This window comes from Syngnathoides biaculeatus, chromosome 20 (assembly GCF_019802595.1).
Source record: "Syngnathoides biaculeatus isolate LvHL_M chromosome 20, ASM1980259v1, whole genome shotgun sequence".
NCBI classification, from domain to species: Eukaryota; Metazoa; Chordata; class Actinopteri; order Syngnathiformes; family Syngnathidae; genus Syngnathoides; species Syngnathoides biaculeatus.
The window spans coordinates 581,414-604,272 of record NC_084659.1 but is presented as its reverse complement, the minus strand read 5'-3'; the positions used below and the strand labels follow the sequence as shown (position 1 = coordinate 604,272).

General features: G+C 43.0%; 1 long non-coding RNA gene and 2 other non-coding genes across 3 annotated transcripts; all 3 read left to right on the top strand.

Annotated features, from left to right (window-relative positions):
* The first annotated feature begins 2,219 nt into the window (after positions 1–2,219).
* On the top strand, positions 2,220–5,514 carry LOC133493846 (uncharacterized). The gene is made up of 3 exons (XR_009793197.1): positions 2,220–2,515; positions 2,644–2,690; positions 3,129–5,514. It is a non-coding gene; the product is annotated as an uncharacterized LOC133493846 (long non-coding RNA).
* Positions 5,515–8,752: 3,238 nt separating this feature from the next.
* Positions 8,753–8,824, top strand: trnaw-cca (transfer RNA tryptophan (anticodon CCA)). The gene has a single exon. It is a non-coding gene; the product is annotated as a tRNA-Trp (tRNA).
* An 8,704-nt stretch (positions 8,825–17,528) lies between these two features.
* On the top strand, positions 17,529–17,601 carry trnav-cac (transfer RNA valine (anticodon CAC)). The gene has a single exon. It is a non-coding gene; the product is annotated as a tRNA-Val (tRNA).
* The last annotated feature ends 5,258 nt before the right edge of the window (positions 17,602–22,859 follow it).

Genomic DNA, 22,859 nt, shown 5'->3' with positions numbered 1-22,859 from the left:
CTCGACAATTTACTCACCAGATCCATGTTTATATCCAGTTGTCCAAGACAATTGGAAGCAAATTATCAGTCCAATTTCTTATCAGTGTAAACATCAACTTCAGCATTAAGTATGGGTCCTCGATGCCAAGTGTCTCTCATTTTTCCACATACCTTCGTTGATTATCACCTTCTAAATGTTTAAAGGTATCGGACAAAACTCTGGGCGTGCTATAAGACGCATTTTCGTGTCGTCTCCAACCAACTTAGCATTGAACAATGCTTTGTTAGACCAGCAATATGGCTACGTAAACAAAAGTCACGTGATTTTATGATGTTGGTGCATGAGCTTTATATCAATGCAAAATTAATATGTTTGGCTGAAAGAATGTCCCAGCAACATCCCAATGCCTCGTCAACAACGTGACATCAGGTCTTGAAGGTGTCACAGCTTACATGGATGAGGTCATTATTTAGCCAACTGAAGAGAATTCTTCGAGGGACTGTCGACTTCCTGCCGTTATGCGAGTAGTGTTTTGATGTCTCCCAATAAAACAAGTTTTGTTCCAATGTGTTTTTTTTGCAAGTTCCCAGGAGTGAGAATGGATGTTTATGGTCAAAACCAACGCGACGAGCCACTTCGTGCCTCAATGGCAGTTCCTTATCCAGAAATGCTTTGTGCTATTCATCAAATCTCAGAAGCCCTCGGCAGCTACGAACACTCCAAGATTCTCTACTTGTGCGAGATTTCGGACACAGACAGTACAGCCACGCATATAAAGGAGACTCTTAAGTCCAAAGTCAAGAGTGACGACAAAGGGCGTCTGTTTTTGGTGAGCTCATGCTACATTTGGGGAGATATGACATCCTCAGGCAGGTGTTTGGGTTCAGCCGGGACGATGTGGAGAGAGCTTTGAGATCCGAGCAGGTTCTACCCAGATTCAGGTGAGTACCATTTTATTATTTTAGTCTCACAGTTAAAAAAAAAAAAAAAAGTTACCCGGTGTTTTAACAGTTCCGGTCAAATTAACGGTAAAAAAAAAAAAAAAAAAGCCTCGTTGCAAGAATTTAGGCTGACTTCCTTTATGACAGGCAGAACGTCTTTTAAGATAACCACAAGAGTCCAGTTCCGATTGATTTACTGCCCCGAGAATGTGGAGTTTCACTTCACTCCCTCCCTGTTACTCCCACATTCTAAAAACTAAAATACGTACTTTTTTGGCTTCAGCCCCCATTTGAAAGCGGTTCCTCTGGATCACTGGCCTAGCGGCCAAGTAATAGCTTATTAAAGACAAAATTAGCTAAATTCAACTGGCTACAATTCGCTGTCTGAAATTTGTCCGGCTGGGTTTTGGGTTCTGACCTGAAGTAACCCTGCCTTCTTATAACACAGAATTTAGACTGTGAATTTCAGACAGCGAATTGTACCCACTTGAATCTCAGGAGACTCAAAATATTGTTTCAATTTTAAAGGTTGAATTTTTTTCAAATGGCGAATTTGTTTGCATTGGAAAGTTAAACTGAAATGCAGCTCTTGAAAATGTGATCACTTTGAAGTAAATGTGAATTTTATCACGGCATTTTTCAATTCAAATTTTGGTGGCACATATTTACTTCCATATGGATGCATCTTCAAATAACAAAAGACCAACAAAGTGGTGGGCCCAGACCTCGGTGTCCCCATTCTGCCTCGCATGTTTTTGACAAAGTTGGCAAAATAAAGATGTTTCTGATTTTTATGTTCACATTCAATAAGTAGCCAGACGCTCCACAAACATAGAGATGCAGATATTTGCCTACAAGCCATTTAAAACTCCCTTTTCCCCTTTTAATGTTAAAGTTTTTGTATGTCACAAATGTGCAGTTCCTAATGTACATCTTACTTCCTCCCGCAGAGTTTTCTGATGGCTCACATTAGCGAGGCCACTATCGTGCTGCCTGGCTTCAACCTCCATCAGGCCGATGTGTCACCGAGCTAAGCTAACAAGCTTAATCAATACTCTTTTCAGAAGGCCAACATGACAGTTAAGATCGTTTTTTGTTAGTCACTTGAAAGATTCACAAATTTTGTGAAATACTGGATTTGTTTATTCTTTTGTCTTTCTGCCATTGTCATCAAATTTTAAACATTTCACTTTACTTGTGGTGAACTAATATGCAGGTTTGACATTTTGTCTTTTACTTTTTACCGCCTTTCGTTTTCTGTGTTGGCATACAGAGAAGTGCTCCTCCTTTGTGATTTCTGTCACAGAGACTAAAAGATCAAGGGCCCAATACTGCGCCTTTGTAACCACAGTCCTGAGTCCCATGAGGGCAGGTAGCCTAATAGTCAGTCTGGGCTTGATGTGCTGTCGGTCGTGTCTTCAATAAATGCGGTTAGAAACATAATGTCGTCCACCTTGCCTATGTATGAGTAACGGGAGCTCAGGGATCGAAAATGGCCACCGTTCGAGGCAGCACAACGGGTGACGTCACGTGAAAACAACCCACATATTGGAATGTGGACAGTATTTGAAGAAAAGCAATCTCACATTCATGTACCGTACTAATCCCAACTTGAAATGAAACTAGTAATAGTCAACTGGTGAAATGATAACTGCTTTGAACGTTTTTGTCTTCTTGCCCCGTTGTACTGACTTCTCGTGTATTTTCCATCTGATTTCAGTCAACACGCCAGCAGTACCCAAGGAAGTGGTGCGCCACCCACGCCAGGTAAGATTCATACTCAAACTATTTATAGAAATAAGTACATAATAATTTAATGTAGTATTTTGCAACTGCACTTTTGTGCATTTATTTTAGCCGCAACTGTACCTTGATGTTTTGTCTATAGTTTTTATGTTATCTAACATGTTCTTCAATTTTATTCCATTTTATTGCCCCTTGTGGAGATGCACTCATTATTTCATTGTATGCACAACATACAATGACAATAAAGGCGATTGATTGATTGATTGATTGGGACACCTGAAAAACTATTCCTACCAAAGTTCATAGTACGCGGCTTTTTAAAATGTCTTTTTAAGATGAAAAATTCAAGTGGTCTCGTCCAACATTTGTGATGTACTGTACGATATTGAATCACTTTTGTTGCTCCATTTGATCAACCCGTGTTGAATTTCAACCATGTCTTTGCTTGCATCCCTGTAGGAGAGTCCAGTGAGTCGGTACACATTCGCCAGTGACCCCAGAGGAGAATGCGTAATCATAGACTGCGTGGGGAATGACGGAGGAGAGTATAATCCGGGCTATGCTTCTACAGTACATACATTGAACGATGCTGTTTTGTGTACAGTAGAATTTAGGACTGGGAACTACAGTGCCGTAATTTCCGCACTATAAGGCACACCTAAAAGCCTTTAATTTTCTCAAAAGCCAACGGTGCGCCTTATCTGGTGTGCCTTATATATGGATCAATGTTGAGCCTTTAGTGCAGCTCCATCTAATGGATGCATAACGTAACCCCACCCTCTACTGTAGTGTATTCTATGCACCTTGTAATGCAGTGCGCCTTATATATCAAAAAGTTTTAAAATAGGCCATTCATTGAAGGTGCGTCTTATAACACGGTGCGCTTTATAGTGCGGAAAAAATATGGTACCTTGCACTTAGTGGTGAGCAAGTGAGGCCTCATGAAACAACACTGATGCTTTTCTAATATTTGTGCTGAAAAAGATTCCAAGCATAAAGTCTTTGAAGATGGTGCGTTTGGTGTTTTTAAGGAAAATGGTTTGTCATTTGTGCACTTGTATGGTTGACTTGACTCGCCAATCGTCTTTTCCTGTTAAAATATTTAAGCCCCCTATTAAAAAAAAAACTTTAATAGCACTCTAGAATGTTGAACCTAATAAAAACTTACAGTAGTCAAATATTAAAATCAAAAGTAAAGAATGTGAGTTTCTGGAGCATCTTTTGCTTCAATCCAATCCAGTGGACATCCAGTGTGTCCGGTTTGGTAATTTTTGGGGAGAATACTCCAGACACACGTGAAGCAATTGGTCACAAATACTCAATATTTACCATTCTTTGCAGAGAATAATTCATTTATGCTTGTGTAGTTCTACCGTGTCTCTCCAAATATCAGTTACGTAGAGAGTTATAACACTGTGACACTTATGCGATTCTTTCGTCTCTGTGTGTTAATATTTTGTTATTAAAAGAGAATCAAACAGTTTTGCAATACAAAATTGAGGATTTTCAAAGGTTGGCTGATCCAAATCATTTTGGTGACTTTTTTTTTTTCTCCAGAGATGATGGCGCACACATTTAAATCACTGCACTTCAATGTGACCCTGCATAAATGGCTAAACCTGGTCGAGACGGTCTCAACGCTCAGAAAGGTCTTCCAAAGGAGTTCGGACCGCAGCGACGACGTCTGTTGCATCATCAGCCGGGCGATCGACAATCGCCTCCGGGCCACGGACATGAACTGCGAAGGCCTCCGTCTGGAAGATGTCCGCTGCATCTCCTTCCATGATTTTTTTTTTTCAAATCCGTACCAAAATTTAAAATGGTCATATAAAGCATTTTTTGGGAAAAACCTATTAGCCATGATTTCTGATTCCAAAACTAGTTCATAAATTTCATGTGTAAATATGATGAGACGGTTAAGGATGTTTATGGTTTCACAGGTATAACGGCCCTCTGAGGGAAACCGCGAGTACAATGTGGCCCATGACAAAAATGAGTTTGAGACCCCTGGCATAAAGGTTTAGACTTGGCTTTAGAGTACACAACATGGTGCCAAAGCACAGCTTCCAAATGAAGCTCCTCAACTCACTCGGCACCAAGATACTCTACGGTGGAGGCTAAGCAGTACTTTTATCCATCCATCCATTTTCTTAGCCGCTCATCCTCACAAGGGTCGCGGGGAGTGCTGGAGCCTATCCCAGCTGTCAACGGGCAGGAGGCGGGGTACACCCTGAACTGGTTGCCAGCCAATTGCAGGGCACATCGAGACAGACAACAGCCGCACTCACAATCACAACTTGGGGCAATTTAGAGTCTCCAATTAATGTTGCATGTTATTGGAATGTGGGAGGAAACCGGAGTGCCTGGAGGAAACCCACGCAGGTACGGGGTTTCGAACGCGGGTCCTCAGAAGTGTGAGGTTAAATAAAGTTCACCCGTAAAGGTCAGGGGTACGTTCATTCTGAAATTTCAAGTGAAAGCCGAACAATGCGAACTTCCATAACTTCTTTTTTTTTTTTTTTTTGCGACTTTTCAGTCCTAACCTAGTGTTTTGTATTATTACAGGAGCCGACATCTGGTCGATCTTCACGTGGAGGTGAACGCCGCAATCTTGGAGCACAACAGCCGGCATCCTGAGGATCAGTACCACATAGACCTGAAAAACACTTTGAGAAAAGACCTTTATTTATAGTTGTCTGATGACTTGCCTGTTTCATAGCTGTCAGTATTTGGACTTCAATCTATCTAACAATGCAAACGCATTACTTCATATACTACTGTATTTAGATAAGCCTTTTTCCATAGATGTATCTTGTATGTTTTATATTTACCACATGTATTTTCCTTGCACAGTGCAGTTAAAAACATTTGTTGAGTTTCATACTTGTATTGCTACACTGTACACGACAATGATTTGAAGTCGTGCCTCTACTATTGTCTTTGTTAATAAACGAGATACACAATGTAAACATACTGCATATGTAGTTATTTATGATGTTCCTGTACTTACCATTAACATAATGATGGTTCTTTTTAGGTCTTGAGCTCAAATTATTAAGATACCCTGCCTTGAGGACAGGGCAGCAGTTGAAGATGACTATATAATTAAAGTAAATATGATTCATAGTGGTTGGAATGCAAAAATAATTCCTTTTATTAAAGGTGAAGTGTCAACTCTATAAACATTCTAAAATGTGTAGTTTTGTGGACAGTATCTCCGCCTGTCACGTGGAAGGTTCGATTCCCCGACGGGGAGATAACTAATGTTACCTTGTGCTTTTCGTGGGGCTCTTCTTTTTGGAAAGCAGGCCAAGCAGCCTTATTTTTCCAAGCAGGAACCTCACACGTATCAGGTGAATATCACAACTCCAGTTCTCCACAACTGAAATTGTTGCTCATGTACCGTCAATCAGCAGGACCAGCAAACCGCATCACTCGGAGGAATTATGTTTGTTAACTGTAGTGGTTTGAAAGTGCCAAACATACCAAATCGTGAAACATTTTAACCTTCCAGAATACACAAAACAAACAAGAAAGTCTAAAACTAAATGAACAAAACACAAATATGGAGGTAATTTGTTGCCATTAAAGTATGAACTCGAATTTTTAACATGGATTTTTTTTAACATTGAAATCTAACACATAAAAAACATCTTAAAATTTTCTGTGCAATAAATATTCACCCTAAAAAATATCTGTCTAAAAAAATACAGCGTAACACGAAGAGCTCGAATTTCTGTAGAATGTGAAAATAAATACCATTCAAGTTCACCTTTTAAAAACTTAAATATTTCTCAAAGTAGCCATTCAAGGTATATCCATCCATCCATTTTCTGAGCCGCTTATCCTCACAAGGGTTGTGGGATTACTGTTGGGGCCAATCGTAGCAATCTTCAGGGAGGAGGCAGTGTACACACTTAACTGGTTGCGAGCCAATCACAGGCCACATAGAAGCAAACAACCACTCACAAACATGTGCAGGAGCAATTTAGTGTTTTTCGGACATGGGAGGAAACGGCAGAATCCGGAGAAAACCAACGCAGGCACGGGGAGAACATGATGACTTGAAACAGCCAGTATTGGGATTTGAACTCGCTCCACTCAGAACTGTCAAGGCCAACGCTCAACAAGTGCGCCACCGTTCTTCCCTTATTTGGTCCATATTATCTAAAATATTAGGGTGATTGTTGTAATATTTTCAGAGGTTGAAGCTGCCAAGAGTAGAGAGGAAATTTTGGTGGTTAGGTTATTGATTGTTGACAGTTTTTTGTTTCATGCATGAGGCCTGCAAGATGTGGCACTCGCCCACCGTGTTTATAATGATGACAGCCAAATAAATAGATTTTCCACATATTAAATAAGTAATCGACATAATTTTTGGGTACTAGCTGTTGTTCATGTGGTGCAATGATATTTGTCATCAATTTATGATATAATACCAATTTAAAGAATGCCGTGTTCTTTTTTTTAATTTCGAGAAGAGTTGTTGAGCAAAAAAAAAAAGGTTTTCAAATATGGACCATGAAGACCCATACTTTCAACACTGTATTTTGTCCGTTGTTTTAGTGATGGCAATATCAAATGTTAAATAATTGATTGAAATAAGACTGGAATTTGGAGTAGTTGAATGTCAATTGTATTTGTGATCTTTAACAAATGACATTTTTTAAAACAATGAATATGACTCAATTTGCTTGTACAGTATATGAAATCCATTTTCCCCATTAAAAGAAATTAATATCTTTCAACCATTGGGAACCTTCCATTAACAAAATGCTCTCAACCTCAAGCAAATGTGGCCTGAGCCAAATGACCAAAGTGAAAAACTGCAAAGGTGAGGGACTCTGGAGGATCACGAGCAGCTCCAATATCAGATTGTGATGACATGATGTCACACTCTCCTCACTGATGACGACATGAAAAAAGTCCAAGCGTGATATCACATGCCACACTGACGTAAACGATGGAAATTTTCTCTGTGAGGGAAAACTTAAAAAACAAAGCAAATGAAATGAGAAGAGTTACTGAAGAGAAACCTTTTCCCTGCTCAGTTTGTGGTCAGATTCTCTCCTCCAGAAAGGTCTGATAAACACAATACGGGGTGTGTGGCCCACACACACTCACATACAGTATAGAGTTGCATCACATATTGTTTTATAGTATTTGTTTGTGCATCATCCTGTGTTGTGTATTGTTTTGTTTTCTTTTTTATAAGGCTGGATTGTCAGATTGTCCCTATCATCTTGCCTGGGTTGTAATTTTGAAAGTTGTGTGTATTGTTCTAGATTGTATTGTTTTGTCAGATTGTCTTGTCAAGTTTTTATTGTCTTGCATTTTCTTATTGGTGCGTTTTCTTCTAATGTTTGATTGTCTGGTACCGTCGCTGAATTGTGTTGTACCCCCTTGATGCTGCTGTGTTTGTATTTATATTTGCTGCATTTTATCATGCAAATATCCAGTAGCAGTAATGATAAAATGTATTTGTTGATACTGCATTGTAACAGGCAGATCTTCTCCCAGAACGCAGCACTGACCTGGAATGATCTCAAACCAAAGTCTTATGATTGCGTTGTTGGCAGGTTTCAAAACTGCACAGGGAGACCCCAATGGATGGTGAATAAAACGGTTTACGGTTCAAAACCAGCAACTCTAAAAGCAGGCTGCCATGTGTGCTGAGCTGTGTAACGTTCATGCGCCATTTCTCGTTGATATACAAGCATATTCCATTGCCTTTCGTTTTCCGTGTTAGCTGAGCGACACGGCCTGCACAATGGAGGTTGAATGCAGGGAGCGTGATGGTGGCGTCAGACACTCTTCCACAAATATCTCCATGAAGCACAGAGATGCAGAAACTCCAACGTTTTGTTCAGAAACTGCATGAAATCAAGGTTTTGATCATCTCATGGGCAAAAAAACTCCCCTCAAAAATGGGAGAAAATTGCCCACTCCTGACTTGGAAGACAAATAACTGTGCAAGCTTTGTTGACACGAATTCACCAGTCGGGCATGTCAGTGACTTGCATTGGTTGCCAACAATATACCCTAATTTTGAGATTACACCTCTACAGAAGCTTGTTGTCACTGACTCTGTGGCGCAACGGTAGCGTGTCTGACTCCAGATCAGAAGGTTGTGTGTTCAAATCACATCAGGGTCATTTCTTTGGCATTCTGATGGATATCAAAGGTTGTGCTTTAAATTCACAGCCCATTCCACTGGAAAAGACATACCATGGCTTTGGAGCTGCCTGGTCGAGCATTTGACTGACTTCTGCTTTTGTCAGGAATGTTTCATTTGTCACTGAGGTGTAAACTCAAAGTTATTGGGTGAAAATCCACTTGTTCGAAGTTTTTCATCATTCAAAATTTCACCATTGATGTTTGTATTCGTGAAGGAGCTGCTGAAAATAGCCGAGAAACTATACCATTGCTCAGTCTTCACCTCTTTGAGTTTGTTTACTATGGTCACGGCTGACATTATTTTGACTTTCACCTATTTACGTCTGTAACGGAAACGACCCCATCGTGAACTAAGAAAATTGAGGGTCTGACTTGCACCACAGAGGTGACTTTTCAATACCTTCGCCCAGGGACCAAGAACAGTGGAAGGGTCCTAAAGCAGATCTCCAGGAAACATGAGTTTCAGAAGTAAAACACAATCACTAAAATGATTGAGTGCAGCGGGTAGGCACAAATCCTTTGATCCTAACAGTTCTCAATCATACACATTTCACAACTGGAACGAATGATGAAGATTGAATTGTCTATAGAACTAAGAGGTAGCAAGAAGACATGGGGGTATAGCTCAGTGGTACAGCATTTAACTGCAGGTCAAGAGGTCTCCAGTTCAACTCTGGATGGCCCCTTCCTGCTGTTTTGTTCAGAGATTGCATGAATTCAGGGTTTTGATCAACTCATGGGCAAAAAAAAGCCTCCCCTCAAAGATGGGAGAAAATTGCCCAGTCCTGACTTGAATGACAAATACAGTGCAAGCTTTTTTGACACTGAATCACTGGTCAGGCAAGTCAGAGACTTGTCTTGGTTGCCAATTATATACCCTCCTATTGAGTTTATGTAATGGTGTGATGCTGTTGTCCTATAATAGGAACAGGATGCAGACTTTTATTTTGAAAGCCAGCACTTTCTCTGTCATTTATACTTTTTTGTTCTTTTCAACGCTATTGTGTGTTTAAAAATGTTCATTGTCGGGGGGGAAAATACCATTGAATTGTTGGTGGAAGATCTGAGAAACACAGGAAGTAGGCTGCGTGCTTTATTTTGAAGCCACACTTAATGTGTGCTGGGAAGAAATACTTTCTCTTGTGAGATTCCTGGTGGAATGTACATATTTTGTTATCCTCCACTTGTTTTCATTGTTTTGTTGTAGAATGTGAATATCAGTTATTTTAAAACATTTGCAAAGCGGGTGTAGTCACAGAGGCACGGTGTTGCATGTGTTTCATTAATTTCAAACATTAACTCACTAGCTGGAGAAGTGGAGACGTTGTCGAGGTCCGTGTGCGTCTTTGGGCGACCATGTATATTGTGCGGTGTGAATGAGAGTTACCAGAAGCTGCATGGTGACCGTGTTCTTGTTCTTGATCTTGCAGAGTTTTGACAGTAATTGTGAAGAGAAATCTATGAACATCCATGAATGTGTCTTCTTTATAATACAGCTATGTGAGTTGATGCAAGTTTTTTTTTTAATATATTCTTTTCATCTGTTGCAATGTGATATATTTGCTCTTGTTTGTGAGATTCCTGAGTGTAGGAGTTTTGAGAGTAATTGTTTCCTGTTATAAGCTCCCCAGAAAAAAATAAAATAAATTGAGAACCCCCTCTCCCAGAGCCCCCCAGAGTACACCTCTATGAAACATTGTATATAAAAGATAATCTAATGTAATCCTAATAAAACATTATGGAAACTACAAAAGAAAGAAATGTTGCTCAATTTACAATTAATAATCCATGAATTGTTTGGTATTCATTTTCACTAGGGCGGTGCTAAAAAGCTGCGTGTGACACGAGAGCCACGGGTCGTCCAATTCTGGTCGAGTGGCATGATTAAAAAAAAGTGTCAACAGGTACATCTTGTGGCTGGATAGTCGAGGCGGGGGCATGCTTCTTGCTTCGGGTGCGAGAGGTCCCAGGTTCAAAGACCTCAGTATCTTAAACACTATGAATGTGAAATAGAATGCGATGACTTAAAATTGAAAAATATAAATTTCTGTTACAGGATGGTGTGTAAAGTACCACAAACCAGAAAAGTCAGACATTTGGATTCACACGAGTATGAAATGGATTCCCTCAGGAAAATAAAATTTGCCACAACTGCCAGAGGGCAAACATGCAGTAGGGAGCAGGTGCGTTTACACAATTCAATAAAAACCAGACAAGAATGAAAGTCACTGATGATGTCGTGGTACACACACTTGACTTTGGTGTGGGCAGTGTAGGTTTGATTCCTGCTCAGTGATGGTGTCAATTATGTCCCCTGTGACTCACTGGCAACCAGTTCATAGTGTGCACTGCCATTCAGAGTGAGAGCATGCACAAATCCTAACAATGACTCGACCGACTATGAAGAATAAACCCACAATGCATTGCACAGTTAACATGCCAGTCGTTTATCCCTTTCCCAGGCAACAGAATCCAATATTCTCCCCGGGGGACTAGCGGTTCAGAACCACAAACAAAAAAGAATTTGCATGATCTCTGTGTGGGTTTTCTCCGGCCACTTTGGTTTCCTTCCATGCCATGAAAACATCAGTGGTAGATTGACAAGAAGAGTCATCATCATCATCATCATCTACCCTTCTTCCCTTTTTAAGTATTCACTGATTTATTCATAAAAGATGAAAACACTTCAACCAGAATGAAAGGAGAGTGTAAATGAAGTGCGCAGTGCTGTACCTGAATGGCTTTAATGCTGAAACCGGAAATTAAAGCTTATCTAGAAAATATTCATCTAAGTTCCTGAAATGCTGAAACAGAAATGGACACAATTTTCAAATTGTTCCCTGGCTGACGATGGCAGTTGGGGGTCTGCAGGATGTGACTTGAGATGTGAGGTGGGGGGTGTCTAAGAGGTTGAGGTCTGCAGCCAGACTCTCTCAAGTGCAAGAGGACCAGGAAACCGAGAGAAAGGAAAGGAAAAGCAAACTGAGTGGCCAGGCAGCTTTTTGCCACTAATATTTTGTTGTTTTTGTGTCCCCACACTAATTCCTCTCGAATGTTGTTTTGATTTCTGTTTTTCGCTTGAACTTAAATTTCCAAGGAAAGTCAGATCTGAATGAGAAAACAAGGATTTTTTTCTGAAATAGAGTTTCATGTATTTTTTTTTGCAGTCAAACAACATGGTGGTTAACAATGTAGAGGTTATCTCGTTTGCCTGGTCCTTCCTTCCTTCTTTACTTGCTTCCTTCATTCATTCATTGCTTCCTCCAAAACTTGTTTGGTTTCTTCCTTCCTTCTTTCCTTCCCTTCCTTGTTCCAATGTTTTTGCTTCTTTCCTTCCTACCTCTTTCCTCATCATTTTATCCTTGTTTTTCTTCCTCAATACATTCTTTGCTTCCTACCTTGTTTCCTCCCTTCCTTCCCTGATTTTCCTCTCTTCATCATTTCCTGTTCCCTTCCTTCCTCATTTTGTTGTGTGTTCCCTCCTTTTTTTCTTCCTTCCGACAACAGGTCCTTTACAAGCAAGCAACAAAACTACACCTGTTTCCACCCGGTCTCGAACCGGGGACCTTTAGTGTGCTCGGTGAACGTGACAACCACTACACAATGGAAACACATACAGTCACAGTATTTGTTGATGTCGCAATAATTACCGGTCAAAGCATTGTTCAATGCTAAGTACATTGAGACGAAAACATAAATACATCTTATAGTGCGACACCCAGAGTTTGTCTGATCGCGTTAAACATTTAGAAGGTGAAGCTGTATTCCAATTAAGATTGACCATCATGTTTAACTTTTTCCATTTTTTGATGATTCTCCAACAGTGGACCTTTTTTTCACCAAGCTGCTAGGCAATTTCTCCGCAGCCCTTTCCAGCCGTGTGGGGTTCTACAATTTTGTCTCTGGTGTCTTTGGAGTGCTCTTTGGTCTTGGCCATGTTACGTTATGTGACATGTAAGTTTGAGTCTTACTGTTTGTATGGGATTGACAGGTGTCTTGATGCAGCTAACGACCTCACACAAGTGCATCTGATTCAGGATAATACATGGAGTCGAGATGGACTTTTACAGGCGGCCTAACAGGTCTTTGAGGGTCCAAATTCTACCTGATAGACAGGTGTTCAAATACTTATTTGCCTGTATCACACAGATAAATCATTTAAAAAATCCTACATTGTGATTTCTGGATTTGTCTCATTAGATTCTCTCTCTCACAGTGGACATGCACCTACGCTAAAAATTTCAGACCCCTCCATGATTTCTTGGTGGGAGCACTTGCAATATAGCAGGGTGTTCAAATACTTATTTTCTGTGCTATATAAAGTATATATATATATGTATATACATACACACATTGAAATTTTTACATTGGATTTCAGTATTAAAAAAATTCCATGCTCGAATTTCAAATTCGTACTGTGATGGCAATTAATTGCTTCCATCATTGTGTTTGGTCCGTTCATTTTTGTAATTCTAAAGAGATTCATGCAAATATGAACCACAAGGACTAAAAATATTAGCTTCACAAATTCGCCCCTGCCGTGACCCAGATTCGAACCGGGGTTGCTGCGGCCACAACGCAGAGTACTAACCACTATACGATCACAGCTGTTGAAAGCTGGCAAGGTTGTTTTTCTAAATTTGTCACGATGGCAACAAGGCTGAAATCCTGCAGGATGCTGAGCCAGCACCAGTGAAACTGAAAGGTTTTATCTGCATTTGTGTGTCAATCAAGTGAATCATCTCAACATTTTATTGCATTCATTAAAATCTTCAGATATATTTGATCCAGGAAACAAGTCCAACTGCTTCTATGCTCGAATCTTGGATAGTGATGAAAAGCAACATTCATGTCACTCCCCACATTATCATATTGTTTTATTTCATCAATAAACATTGATACTCTAATTTATCAACAATTAGAGTAATGAGTATATTCTTCAATTAAATATTAACACTGCAATAACTGTTCTGGACCTGCAATAATGTTATGTGACAAAATATAAAAAATATGGAAATTCAGACAAAGATGTTTACATTGGAGGCGGCATGGTGGATCAGCTGGTAAAGTGTTGGCCTCACAGTTCTGAGGTTCTGTGTTCAACCCTGGACCCGCCTGTCTGGAGTTTGCTTGTTCTCCTCTGACTGTGGCTGTTTGTCTCAGTGTGTCCTGCGATTGGCTGACAACCAGTTCAGCCTCCTGCCCAATGACAGCTGGGATATGTTCCAGCACTCGCCATGACGCTTGTGAGGATAAGTGGCTAAATAAATGGATGGATGGAAGGACCAAAAGGTTTCCCACACAGAATTTTTCCATTGTTTGTTGTCACTGTAACATGTCAAATCCCCTTCAGACGTTTTATCATCTCTTCGTCAGTGAAGAGGTTAAGAGAGATGTGACATCATGTCATCACTAATTGTGGAGTTCAGAGGCCGCCTGCTGGTGATACTCCACAATGCCCCAGATTTGCAGATTTTTTCACATATTTCTTGGTCCACATTTGCGTGAAGTTGAGAGCATTTTGTTCGTGGAAGCTTCCCACTGGTTGAAAGACATTAATTTCTTTTTAATGGGAAAAATGCCTTTGATATACACGCAAATAGAGTCAGAGTCACTGCTTTTACAAGAGTCATTTATGAAAGATCACAAATACATTTGACAGTCTACAACCCCATATTCCAGTCAACCATTTGCTTATTTGTTATAGACATCAATAAAACATTGGACAAAATGCATACAGTGTTCAAAGTATGGGTCTTCATGGTTTATACTGTTTTTGTTGTTGTTTTTGTTTTGTTTTTTGGCTCATGAATTTATCTGGACATTTCAAAAGAAAACAACTTATGTTGAGTTTCCAAACTCGGCTTTGTTCAAATTGGCATGAGAGTATATCACACATGGCTGTCATCTGTCATTGCACCACATGAACAACAGCTGGTACCCAAAAACATGTCAAACACTTATTTAGTATGTGGAAAAATCTATTTATTTGGGTGTCATCATTAAAATCACAAAAACACGGCGGGCGAGTGCCACATCCTCTCAGGCCTCATGCATGCAACCAAAAACTGTCCACAATCATCAACAAAATTAATGCAGACATCTCAACTCTTGGCAACTTCAACTACAGAAAATATTACAACAATCTGACGGATATTTCAGATTATATGGATCAAATAAGATCAGATGCAGTTTCGGAACATGAACCAACACAACGCGTTCGATCCTCATCGTGGGTCATCCGATGCTATGACTGCCAGGCAAAGTATTTCTGTCACAAAATGACATTGACAGAAAGGTCTTTGTGATGTATATAGTCCATACACACACACACACACACACACCACACACACACAAAACACAGAAAATTTGTGGTGCAGTCAATTAAAAATTTAACTGAGTTTTGTGGAAATCAATATGCTAGAATTACTGTTTTACCTTTTTGAATTACTGAAGACATGTTTCTCTTCTTTTCTCTATGAGGCATTTCACTGTTCTTTTTATTTTTATTTTTTTAAGTAAGTGCTCCAACAGATTTCTCGATCACTATTTTCACTCAAAACTACCCCCTCCCCAAAAAGTGAATCATATAACTTTCAACATGGAAAGAATTACACGAAAGAAAACATAAACGTTAAATGACAAAAAGTCATTGGCTCCTGCTTGATGTGACAGACTGACATATCCAAAATATAACTCGGACAAAATCTGGCCGAAAAGCAAAATTTTCGAATTCCAAAATTAGGACTGCATCTATCTTGCTAGCCCCCCCCCCACACCCTTCATTCATGATTCCAGATTTATTGAATAAGTGTCTATATAGGCCTTTTAAAGTATAAACATTTGCCTATGGGAGGCTTCTATAAAATACATGAACAAGAAGATACAATAATAGCAGGTCCACAAAATACAAGAATGTATATTTTTGTAAGTCAATAACATATCAGCGGCTTCCCACGTTGAGGATTCACAACATTCGGTCCAAATTCAGCAAGATCTAAATCTTGAAGCCCGATCGTGCCCTCTGCCAACATCAGAAGAAGGGAGACGAGATGTATTACCCATGATCCTCGGAGGGAGAAATACTTTAAGCGAAAGCCACCCACTCGAGAGGACTGTCAAAGAGAAGGGACCATATGGATTTTCCAAACTGCTTATCTTCAACAAGGGTCACAGAAGTTCCGGAGCCTTCCCCAGCTAACATTGGACAAAAGGCACGAGAGACTGTGAACTGGTTGCCAGAGAGTTGCAGGGAACATTACAAAACCACTGATGAGTAAGAATAGAACCCATACTGCCTACATGAAACATAGGTATGTGTACCACTATACCAACAGAGACCAGAAGTGAAGGGGCTGTCTTATGGCATCAGCTTTGTGTGATTTTGATTCATAGCGCGTTTTCATGTATTCGAAGAGCTTCTCTTTCTGGGAACTAAGCCTACAAGTCTCTTTGTTAGTATAGTGGACACTATGTATACCTGTCCTGCGGAAGACTGGTGTTCGAGTCCCTGATGTGGAGTTAAATCAGGATGACTTTTGCTTTTCATGGGGTTCTTCTTTGCGGAAAGCAAGCAGAGCAGCTTTGTTCCCAAACAGGGACCTCACGCATCTTCAGCAAATATGACAACTACTGTCCGACACAACTGACATTGTTGCTTTCATGATGTCTGTCTGTGCGACCAGCAAACCACTTCATGAGCTTGCATTGCCCATGTGTTCAGGTGCAGTTATTCGTGGGCAGCTGTGCAAAACAAAACGAATTGCGAAACACTGAAACATCCTTGGACAGCATGATGGTGCAACTCGTTAGACTGTTGGCATCACAGTTCTTGGGACTGAGGTTCAAAGTAGGAGGAGTCGTTATATTCACTTAATACGTGTGAGGTTCCGACTTGGAAACAAGGCTGCTCGGCTTGCTTTCCGGAAACAAGAGCCCCACGAAAAGCAAAAGGTAGCTTTATTTAACTCCCCGTCAGGTAATGAAACCCCGGTCTTCCTCATGACAGGTGGAGATACTGTCCACGATACTAATGAGATGACCCTGAGTCTCCCTAACCTGCCAAACGGAAGCCAATATTCTCATGGGATGACCAGCGGCTCAGAACGGACAAAAAAAGAGTTGGCATGTTCTCCTTGCGAGTTTGTAATCCGCCCACTCCGGTTTCCTTCCATGCCATGAAAACATCAATGGTAGATCGAGTGAAGTCATCATCATCATCATCATCATCATATTTAAATATTCACTGATTTATAAATAATAGATTGAAACACTTCAATCGTAAATGAAAACTGTGAATGAAGTGTGCAGTGCTGTACACAAATGGATTTCACGCTGAAACCGGAAATAGAAGATTATTTTAAAAATATTCAACTAAGTTCCTTAAACGCTGAAACAGAAACGGACACAATTTTCAAATTATTGTACTTCCTTCCCTGCCTGACGGTGGCGGTTGGGGTCTGCAGGATGGGACTTGAGATGTGAGGTGGGGGGGCTGAGAGGTGAGGTCTGCAGCCAGACTCTCTTGAGTGCATTAATCCCAATCCAGTGTTGTTTTGATTTCATATTTTAGCATAAATGTAAATTTAAGTTTAAATTTAAATTTAGTCATCCCTGAATACTTTTCCCCTGTTAATATTCTCTGAAGTCGAGTTTCATGTTTCATCTTTCAACAGTACAGTAGTTTCCATAGTGTAGTGGTTATCACGTTTGCCTCACACACAAAAGGTCCCCGGTTCAAGACTGGGTGGAAACAAGCTTTATTTTTCTCGCTTGCTTGTTAAGGAGCTGTATTATTTATTTATTTATTTATTTTTTTTGCTCATGTTGTAAATCTTAAGGAGAAGTGGACGTTTCCATAGATTAATACTGCTGATGTGTGCCTGGTACTTATTTCAAAACCAGGTGTAAGCAAGGACTTTACGGTGTTGCTGTCATGATCCTGCTGCTCCAGCTCGGGCTGTGCGGGTGCCTGTGTGGTTGCGCTGATTGGGAGGCGCATACCTGCGCCTCATGTGGGCTGATTATCCGGTGTATTTATATGACCCCGATGACGACTGGTCCGCGCAAGTTCGTTGAGCTTCATGTCCCGTTCGAGTATTCCCGTATCCCTGATCGATAACCCGTGTGTACCGACCTTCGCCTGTTCTCCGACCGACCCCGTAAGCCTGACTCCTTTGACACTTCTGCCTGCTTTGATCGTTCTCCTGTGTACCGACTCCTGCCTGCTCGCTCACCTGCTGTCTTCGCCCGACGTCCCAACTACCGCTGCTGCACCTGACTGCCTGCCCGATCCCCGACCACAAAATAATAAACGTTTCTCCCTGAACTACCTTGCATCGTCAGAGTCCTGCATTTGGGTCCTACTCCCGTTCCGATGGGTCGTGACAGTTGCGGCTGTTGAGCATTGGCCTCAGAGTTCTGAGAATATGGGTTCAATCCCATCCCCGTTTGTGTGGAGTTGCCATGTTCATCCCGCACCTGCGTGATTATATAGTGCTTAATACAGTGTGTTGTAACTGCAGCAACCCTGGTTTAAATCCGAGTCACAGCAGGACCAAATTCCAGGAGTTCATTTCTTTATTCCTGAGCTTTGAAATTTGCATGGGACAGTCCTCAAGATGGGCTTGAGTGGGGCTTTCAGCCACTGTGAGGCAAATGGTGCAATGGATAACATGTGTACCCAAATGAAGCCTTGCAGCCAATTAATTTCCACATGGTCCAAATCTTCATGGTGCTTTATTTGCACTATGGTGTCATCAAGTGGTCGGGAAGCCCTTGAGGTCAACAGTGTTGAGAAATCTATGGCTATTTGTTCAAGAAACTTTTTGAATGTGCTTGTGTTCCTATTTGACATGTCTCACACGCCCCTCTAACCGCGACATCACAAGAAGACCACCGAGTTTTTTTCTGGGACTTGAAAACCACACTTCTCACAGCCACAATTACTCAAGGATCTTACTGCAAGAACAAGGTGCACACAAATGAAAAACATGATTACTTATCATACTGGCTGTTGAAATTTCCAGAGATCTTATTGGAAATTTCAAACCCTGGACCTCATGGAATCCTGCTCGTCTTCAGAGTATAACGCAAGAACAAGAACCCACAAAGAAGAGCACATGACTTCATTCCTTCTCAAATGGGCAACAAGGGTGTTTAAAATGATGGAGATAATCGCATATCTCATTGATCATTTGGCTGGCACCCAAAACAAGGATCGTTTGGCCTCAACCAGCTCAGGAATGTTCAATGACCCCTTTGCTTGCTACAAGGGCCACCTTGAGCAAATGAGCAACTTGTATTATTGCAGCATACTGAGAATCTACAGATGGCATAGCTGGGCTTGTCCAGGAATTGAAACCAGGACCTCTCAAACCCAAAGCAAGAATCATACCTCTAGACCAATGAGCCACATCAGTCACCATCCCCGTAAAGTTTCGCAGCCCTGGATCATTGGGTCACCTGCCATCCACCAAAAAGTGCCTGTTACACTCCTCATGTTCGGCAATCACCCTGAAACCATATCCCTCTTTGTCATTCCATCCTCTGGGATGCCTGTGGTTCTTGGTATTCCCTGGCTTCAAATTACAAGACCACAGTAGACTGGACTCATTGAACTATCACGGGATGGAGTCCTTGCTGTCACTGCCACTGCTCGCTTTCTGCTGTTAGAGCCTCGAAAGATGCTCCCCCTGCTGCTGACCCAGTAGACCTCTCTCCAGTTCCACAAGAATATCGTGACCTCTCACCAGTATTCAGTCAGGATTTAGCAATCGCTCTCATGAGTACGCTCACTGCGGAGTATGTCGTTCCTCTGGGAAACGAATCACTCATCGTACTCATACTTGGCAGATCACAACCACACGAATCAGTCTTCAGTTCCTTAGTAGACCAGTTCACGAACGAATCACTTTGTTCACTTAAGTCCCTCCTATTCAGGACATTAATGAGGATTGATGCCATTATCCAAAGTTGAAAAACACATTCCACAAGTTTCCATAATGGTGCATCTCAATAAATGATAATGATGTCAAAAGTTTCATTTCAATTCAAAAAGTGAAACTCATCGAGATGCACCATTTTTTTTATATATGTATAATTTTGCTAATTATATCTTACAGCAAATGACAACTCCAAGTGCACCAGTTCTAGAAATAAAAATGTAACAACGTATTAAGAAACATAAAATAGATATATTTTACATCTAAATTTCCTCTCTGAAAAGTATATTTCCAAGTGATTAATTAATATATGTGTGAGACCTGAAATCAAGTGAGTTTTCCACTACCATATTCATTTTTTTAGCCGCGTCTGATTACCACAACTTTGGAAAGAGTTAACGCTTTCACGGCCGGAGCGTGCCCGACGTCTGTTGGCTATTAATGGACTGGGGGACAGCAAACCTTCCGAACTCATGGAAATGATGCTAAACCTGCTGGGCACGGAAGAGCCCAATTTCATTTTCATGGAACTGTTTCTCAGGCATATGCCACCGCATGTTCAGACGGCGCTCGCGAACAGTACTGCCACTGAGCCCCGGGCCCTGGCCGAGGAGGCTGACCGTTTCTTCCTGGCAACCCAGCGCTTCTCCCCTGAGACGCTGGCCGCGACGCGCAGTTACTCACCTTCGGGCGCGGGGGTGGCATCCAGCAGGGGCCCCTTCGGCACCGACGGCCGTGCTGGCACAGGCTTGTGCTACTTCCATGCCCGTTTCGGTGCGAAAGCGAAGAGGTGCCGCGCCCCTTGCAACTACGACGCGTCGGGAAACGCCAAAGCCCACGCTTCGCAGCGGCCGTGAGCGTGGGCCCGAAGAGCCGGCTGCTGTTCGTCAAGGACAACCTTTCCGGGTGCAAATTCCTTTGCGACACCGGCGCCCAGAGGAGCGTCCTGACGGCCACTGCGGAGGACGCCGCTGGCGGGACTCATGGGCCACCCCTACTGTCCGCTAATGGCTCCTCTATCCGCTCTTATGGCATGAGGACTGTGGACTTGTGTTTCGGGAGTCAGCACTTCACATGGGACTTTGTCACTGCGGATGTCTCATTCCCTCTCCTCGGCGCTGATTTTTTTTGTGCCCACGGGCTGCTGGTGGATGTCAAGAGGGGCCGTCTGGTGGATGCACTGACTTTTTCCACGGTCGCCTGCGTCCGCAATGAGGCGACTTATGGCGGTCTCTCCAGTTCGCTCTTGGACGGCACCAAGTACCAACTCCTCCTTGGTGAATTCCCTGGCTTGACACGGCCCACTTTCTCCTCTGCCACGACTAAACATGGGGTCGAGCACCACATTGAGACCGATTCACGCGAGGGCCCGACGGCTTGACCCCGAGAAGCTAACAGTCGCTAAGTCCGAGTTTGCCAACATGGAGCGTCTGGGCATCGTCCGTCGCCACTACACATCGTCCCTAAACTGAGTGGCGGGTGGCGACCGTGTGGTGACTACCGCCGCCTTAACAATGCCACTACGCCCGACCGCTACCCTGTTCCACACATTCAGGACTTCTCAGCCCACCTGGCGGGCAAAATCCTGTTCTCCAAGGTCGATCTGGTGCGCGGGTATCACCAGGTTCCCGTGCACCCCTCAGACGTTCCCAAGACAGCTGTAATCACTCCGTTTGGACTGTTCGAGTTTCTGTGGATGCCGTTTGGTCTTAAAAACGCGGCACAATCTTTCCAGCGTTTAATGGATTCTGTGCTCAGGGACTTGCCATTTGTGTTCGTCTATTTGGATGACATTCTCGTCGCCAGCTCCTCGGAGGATGAACATCTGATGCACCTCCGCGACCTCTTCGCAAGACTTGAGCAGCATGGCCTGATCATCAACCCGGCGAAGTGTGTTTTCGGGGTGTCCACTATCCAGTTCCTCGGGCACCTCATAGACAAGAACGGCGCCGCCCCCCCTTCCGGCAAAGGTGGAGGCTGTCTCCGCTTTTCCCCGACCTCGCTCAGCTCGGGGCCTCCGGGAGTTCCTGGGGATGGTGACTTTCTACCACCGGTTCATCCGCCGGGCGGCCCACATCATGCGCCCGCTCTATGAGGCTCTTAAAGACAAGGCCCCCAACCGGGACGTTGAATGGACGGCCGAGAGGATGGAAGCCTTCAAGGCTACGAAGGCCACGCTGAGTCGTGCCGCTATGCTGGCCCACCCGACCCACGGGGCCCCTGTCGCTCTCACTACCGATGCATCAGACTACGCTGTTGGAGCCGTATTCGAACAGTTTGTCGGCGGCGCCTGGCAACCGCTTGCCTTTTTCAGCCATCAGCTGGTCCCCAGGGAGCGCAAATACAGCATGTTCGATAGAGAGCTCCTCGACCTCTGGCTGGCGATCCGACACTTCCGCTCCCTATTGGAAGGCCGTGAGTTCACGGCATATGTGGACCATAAACCCCTCACTTTCGCCATGTCCAAGGTGGCCGAGCCGTGGTCCGCCCGCCAGCAACGCCAACTGTCGTTCATCTCTGAGTACACTACGGACATCCAACACATCACCGGCAAATCCAATGTGGTCGCGGACTGCCTCTCCAGGGCGATCGTCGGCACTGTGCATCTGGGTCTCGACTACTCCCGCATGAGCGCAGACCAGGCCTCGGACCACGGGGTGCAGGCCCTCAAGACTTCTGACACGGGTTTGCGCCTGGAGGAAGTCGCGGTTGGTGACTCGGGCGTCAGGTTGCTGTGCGACCTCTCGGCTGACCAGCCTCGGCCGCTGGTCCCTGCAAACTGGCGAAGAGCTGTTTTCGAGGCGGTCCACAACCTCTCCCACCCCGGAAGGAAACCCTCCGTGAGGCTGGTGGCCCAGAAGTTCGTGTGGCGCGGTCTCAAGAAAGATGTGCAGGCCTGGGTCGACTCGTGCGTGGCCTGTCAGCGGGCTAAGGTGCATCGCCACACAAAAGCCCCCTTGGAGCCCTTCGCTGTCCCCGAGAGGAGGTTTGACCACATCAACGTCGACTTGGTAGGTCCACTTCCTCCCACGCACAGATTCACCTACTTGCTCACCATGGTGGACAGGAC